Here is a 6000-nt window from a genome sequence, read left to right as displayed (position 1 = left end):
TTCATCCAGACTTTCAGATTTGTTTGATAAAACTGAACAAAGTCATCTTTTAAGATAAGTTACTTTTCTCTGTATTTGTGGTGAATTCCCCTTATCATCCAATATTTTGTATACTTGTGCTTACTCCCTTTTTTCTTGTTTAATTATCAGCTCATCTATTCATTTCCAAAGAATCAGTTGTATTTATTGCTTAATTTCATGTTTTTCTGGTTTATATACCATTATTTTTGCTCTCATCCTCATTAATTACTTCCTTCTGCTTAAAAAAAATGATTTTGTTGTTCTATTTCTAAATTCTTCCATGGGTGCTTCATTCACCCAGTTCATTCTAATTTTTTAAATTAGTGCAAACATCTAAAACCATAAATTTTCCTCTTAGTATTGTTGTAGTTAAATCCCATGAGTTCTAGTATGTCATTTTCATTTCTGTATTCTTCTATATATATTACACTGTTTTGATTTTGTCTTCCTTTTGACCCAAATATTATATAAGCATTTTTAAATTTCCAAGGAGTAGGATTTTTTTCTGTTACTAATGTCTAGTTTTACTGGACTGTGATCAGATAATATCGATATGGTTCTACTCATTGGAATATATCAAGTTTTGTTTGTGGCCTAAAATATGGTCAAATTTTGTGGATATTCCATGGATGCTTAAAAAGAAGCAGTAATCTCTGTTTCAGGGTACAGAGTTTGATATGTTAGATTTATCATATTAGCTACATTTTTAGGTCTTCTCTACCCTTATTTACTTTTGTGCCCTTAATCAGTCATGGACTGTACCAGTGGTTTCCATCTATTAATTCTCTTTACATCTCCTTTAGTGTTTGCTATGAATAATGCAATTATGTTCTTTGATGCACAGATTCTTTTTCCTTTACTGTGAATTGTACCCCCTTATATTTATTAACCTCCTTATGTTCCCCATCCTGAAATCAAGCTTGTGTAAGACTAGGTTTGTGATCCCTGAATTCTTTATTTCTGGTATATCTTTTCCATTCTTCTATTTTCAAACTTTCAGAATCCCCTTATTTTAGTATTCCTTCTCAGATACAATACAGAATTGAGCTATGTCTTGTGCTCCAGTTTGAAGTTGCATTTTTTGATAGGTGAGCTTAACACATTCATGTTTACTAACATGAGATATTTGGTTATAGTTCTGTCATCATCTTATACTTTCTGTTTTGTAACTTTTTCAAATATCTCACACTTGATTTTGTTTGTTTTGTTGTGTGTTGCTTGATAATTTAAAAGGTTTGTGTTTTTATTCTGGTTTATCATTATATCAATGACAAGATGTTCTTAATCCTCTATTTAGAATCTCTATTGACTCCCTACCTTACTTCTTTCTTTTTCGCCTTGCCCTCCCTTTTCTTAGTCACCGGGTTTTATATGATTATATCTTATCTTTTTTTAATGTTTCTTTGTACTAAAACATATGCTTAAATCTATTATTTGATTTAGCTTGAAATATTTTGACCCCCAATTATAAGTCTGAAAATAAGCATATTTACACCAAACCCCACTTTCTTTTTCCCTTCCAACTTCTGTAGTCATGTAGTTTTAAAATTGTGAGGGACTATAACATTTACTTTCATTTCTGCAATCCCAATCCTGAGGCTTATAGGCAAATCAATTCAATGCTCACTGCCATTTATTTTGCTGTGAATATTTCCATTCATCTCGTCTATGGTGATTTATTTTTAGTTCTTTGCATTAGAATGGAGAACCAGAAGAGATTCTCTCCTTTACCCTGTTAGAAAACAGTTAGCTATCGAGAAGATCGCGGTTGTCCTGGACCATTTCTTCTTCTGCCCATCTGGGGTCACTGCCACTTTCTTCTACTATTTAGATTTCAATAACTTGCGCCACTGCGACACCTTTTGGTGAAAGAAAGAGACGCTGGCGGAGGAGGGAGAGCAGTACCGACCTCCCACCGAGAGGTGCCGCTGCAGACGCGGCGCCGTGGCACAGGCGTCCCCTCTCTACTGGCGGCGCACGCTCCTTCATCCCCGCGCCGCGGAGCCCCTCCGGATTTGGCGTAGGAGTTGGCGCTGACTCCGTGGCCCGGTGTCGTCGGCGGGCTTACGCAGGGTGCGTCTCCTCTTCTGGCCGCCGCGCTTCCGGGCTCGGTACGGAGCTTGCGCGTCTCGGCCCCGGCTCCGTGGTGCCGCCACTCCGGCCCATGGGGAAGGTCGTCTGGGCGAGCCGGGTAAGTAGCCCCCTCGTCGCCACCCCGCCGGCCTGGCTGCGAAGCTGGGGCGGGAGCGCCAGCCAGGACCGCGCCGGACGCGAGGCCGTAGATTAGGCCGCGCCGCGCAGGGGGCGGGAGGGTCCGACATCGCCAGCCCCAAGCTGAGGGCGATCTCGTCCTCCAGCTCTCAGGCCCCGGGTTCCCTGCGCTGAGCCCATTCGCGCCTTGCCCCTGGCTTCGTTCCCAGAGCTGCTGTCGGGAGCCTCTGGCCCGGTTCTCCTCCTCCTCCATATTCTCTTCTCTCCGCCTCCAAGCGCAGCACCTTTTCGTGCGTTTGCCACTTTTTTTTCTCATCCTCCAGTCCCAGTCTTTCGTACTCTTACTCTCTCCTTCCTGTTCTCTTTTATCTGCCAGTTTCAGTCTTTCGGGGGCTAAAGAACGTTCCTTCTCTTCGTTGATCATGTGTGAAAAAGTTTGTCGGTCCCTTGACCCTGTTTCCAGGGCAATATGTCACCTGTGCCCAGCACTCTTGTGTCCCTCCAGGACTCAGGAAGTGGAGAGGATAAAACCCATTTCCTCCCAGAACTTCGAAACTGGGAATTCCAGATGTCAAAAAATTGGAACCTACCTGGGCAAGTGAAGAAAACCATGACTTCCCCGTTACCTTGGTCCTTGTCATTTTACAGTGGACTTGTAAATTGTCAGGTCCTGGTTTTAGCTCTGTTGTTCAATCATCAAACATTTTTCGAGCATTTACTCTTACCCAGACAGTATGTTATCAACTGTGATCTACGAATATGTCGCTACTTTCATGAAATGTGGTCTCTAGAGAAACTAGGCATGAAAACCCTACCTGGGTTGATCTGAGAGACTAGAGTGGGATCTGGAAAGACTTTCGAAGTGGAGCTGATACTTATGCTGATTCTTGAAGGGTAAATGATATTTTTTTAACCCACAAGGAGAGGAAAAGGTTTCCTGCAAAGGAAACAAGTGCAAAAGTACCAGAAAGGCGAAGCACCATAATACTTGGGTAACTGCGGGTAAGGCAGAGAAAAAAGTTTGAGGAGAAATTATTTGGAAGGTTAGTCATGTCAGACCATGAGGGGGTCTTTGAGAAGTAAGGGAGGACCATCAAAGGTACTTGTCAGATAAGCCAGGTATGAAGTTGGAAAATAGAATATTGAAGATAGGATAAGATTCTACATACACTCAAATAGACCATGAGAACCTGTGTCCCTGCCACAGGTAAAGTTTTTAAACACTGCCGGTCAGTTTCTACATTTTTGCTACAAAAAGGCCACACATTTTGAGTATAATAAGGATTTTTAGGGAATATGGAGTAATAAGTTAGTAATGCAAACCAAGAGTTTTATGATTAGAATTTATTAAGCGGTGATTAGGTACTGCAGAGAAGAGTAGGTTGTGATATTAACAAAAACGTAAGATGGAATAGAAGTTAATAGTGAAGAGCGATTCTGATTGTGAAGTTCTGTGGCAACTAAAGATAGCCTTTATGGGAAATAAGAATTTTCAGAGAATTGTTAAATGTCCCCCCAAAACGTAACTTATTAAGGTGATTCTTTACCCTGTTTTAGTTTATCTTCTTATTCTTCCCTGCAAGTGAATTCTTCAGACCTCCCCTTGCAGGGAAACAGATGATCCAGGGTTAGTAATCCCTCAAACCTTTCATAATAGTAAGTGATAGAAGATACTCAATTATACACTTTAATTCCAGGTGACTCTAGTGGGCTTTGTCTGCAGTGTACTCCAGTCTGTGTCATTTTGGTCAATAAGTCTATGAAAATGAATGGAAATATTAAACAGAATGAACATGTGAGAGTGGGAGGTACAGGAAATTTCTTTTAAACTCCTTTAAAAAGTTATCATAAATGGGGCAGTGTGACGGTGGTTCAGTGGCAGAATTCTCGCCTGCCATGCCGGAGACCTAGGTTTGATTCCTGGTGCCTGCCCATGCAAGAAAAAATAATAAATAATAATAATAATTAATGTTATACATGAGGCATAAACCTTTTATAGCTGTATTTTTTGTGGACAACAAAGTGCATCACCCCTCATGGTTTCCTTCTTGTTCCTTTCTGTGTATGCTTGCTGTATTCTTCAGGCTTCAAAGAGGAGGCTTTGGTTTTATGATACATAAATATCTATGTAGTGATAAAAAGGTTTCTTGCCAAACCTTCTTTAGGTGTTCAGAACTCAGACCTTTGTTGTGGGTTGTACAGTAGTAGTAGTTTTTCTCACTTTAATTATGTTAATACAGTTTAAAAGTCATCAAACATATTAAATTTCATTTCCTGTAAGATATGTCTTTAAATACAGATCTGCAGATCTTATGGATGTTAATAATGTGATTTAAATAGATGCTGTGGTAGTTAGGTTCAGTTGTCAACTTGGCCAGGTGAAGGTGCTTAGTTCTGTTGCTGTGGACATGAGCCAATGGTATGTGAACCTCATTTGTTGCTCATTACATCTGCAGTCGGCTAGGAGGTGTGCCTGCTACAATGAATAATGTTTGATTTAACTGACTGGTGCTTAAATGAGAGAGCACAACGTAGCACAGCCCAAGCTCAGCATATCTTATCTCAGTACTCAGCCCAGGCCTTTGGAGATACAGAAAGAAATCACCCCGGGGAAAGTTGTTGGAACCCAGAGGCCTGGAGAGAAGGCCAGCAGAGATCACCCTGAGCCTTCCCATGTAAGAAAGAGCCTCATTTGAAAGTTAGCTACCTTTCCTCTGAAGAACTAAGGAAATAAATCCCTTTTTATTAAACGCCAATCCGTCTCTGGTGTGTTGCATTCCGGCAGCTAGCAAACTAGAACAAATGCATTAGCATTTTCTATCTATTCTGTGATACATTTAGAAAATATTTATTAAGTGCCCACAATGTTCTGACCATGATGCTAAACTGGAGATACAAAGATGAAGACAAAAACAGCCCTTTCATTTACAGGGCTTATAATGTAAGACGAATACATAAACCTGTAGGCAGTGTATCAGGTAGGAGTTGCTGTGATCCAAGTATGGAACAATGGGGGATCGGTAGTTTTGTGTGGGGGTGATAGTCCCTAAAGACTTAAGAAATGCACTTGAAAGATGAGTAGGTGGGATGCTTCTGAGAAGATTTCTTTCTTCCATGTTCCTTTTCTGCCAGTTGCACATGTTTAAAAAAAAATGCTTTGCCAGCTTAGGTAGAATCTTGGAAAGTCATCATTCTTCCTTCTGGAACCATATTCCTTGGGTATCTTCTTAAGGAAAATGGAGCATATATGAAAGGTGTGCTAAAGGATAACATTATCATAAAAAAGAAGTGAATAACAGGTATTGTAAATAAATAATAAAAGCCAGCGATTTGTTCTGTATTTACATTTGATCCTAGCTTCTAACTTGACACCTGATTTCATGAAATAAATGTGTAATATTATCCGAGTATTACCAACTTCATTTAGGTTGATGACCTTGGCAGAGTCTTGTTAATACACTTGTTACATTTCAGTGGTTGCAGTGGGGAACATAGATGAATAAGTTATGTTTGTTCAAAAATGCTTTAAAAAGCTAAAATAAAAATATACAGGGGTGCATGGATGGTTCACTGGTAGAATGCTCACCTTCCATGCAGGAGACCTGGATTTGATTCCTAGACCATGCACCCTCCCCCCCCCAAAAAATACACACACACACACACACACACACACACACATTTTCTAGAACTTGATACGATAAACCTATGTAAATACAGTATAAAAGGAGGATAGCAGAGAAATGCTTGACAGTGGGACCCAGATTGATG

The 6000-nt window shown here is 40.2% G+C and overlaps 1 protein-coding gene across 2 annotated transcripts in view; it reads left to right on the top strand.

Annotated features, from left to right (window-relative positions):
- Positions 1-1987: 1987 nt before the first annotated feature.
- RBM17 (RNA binding motif protein 17) overlaps positions 1988-6000 on the top strand; it is a 42515-nt gene continuing 38502 nt past the window's right edge. For both annotated transcript variants that reach the window (XM_077169491.1, XM_077169490.1), the window contains exon 1: positions 1988-2212. The gene's annotated coding sequence lies outside the window, so the exon portion shown is untranslated. The remainder of the gene's footprint in view (positions 2213-6000) is intronic.

The sequence above is a fragment of the Tamandua tetradactyla genome, chromosome 7, assembly GCF_023851605.1.
Source record: "Tamandua tetradactyla isolate mTamTet1 chromosome 7, mTamTet1.pri, whole genome shotgun sequence".
NCBI classification, from domain to species: Eukaryota; Metazoa; Chordata; class Mammalia; order Pilosa; family Myrmecophagidae; genus Tamandua; species Tamandua tetradactyla.
Note: the sequence above shows the minus strand (reverse complement) of the source record. Positions and strands in the feature narration are given on the sequence as shown.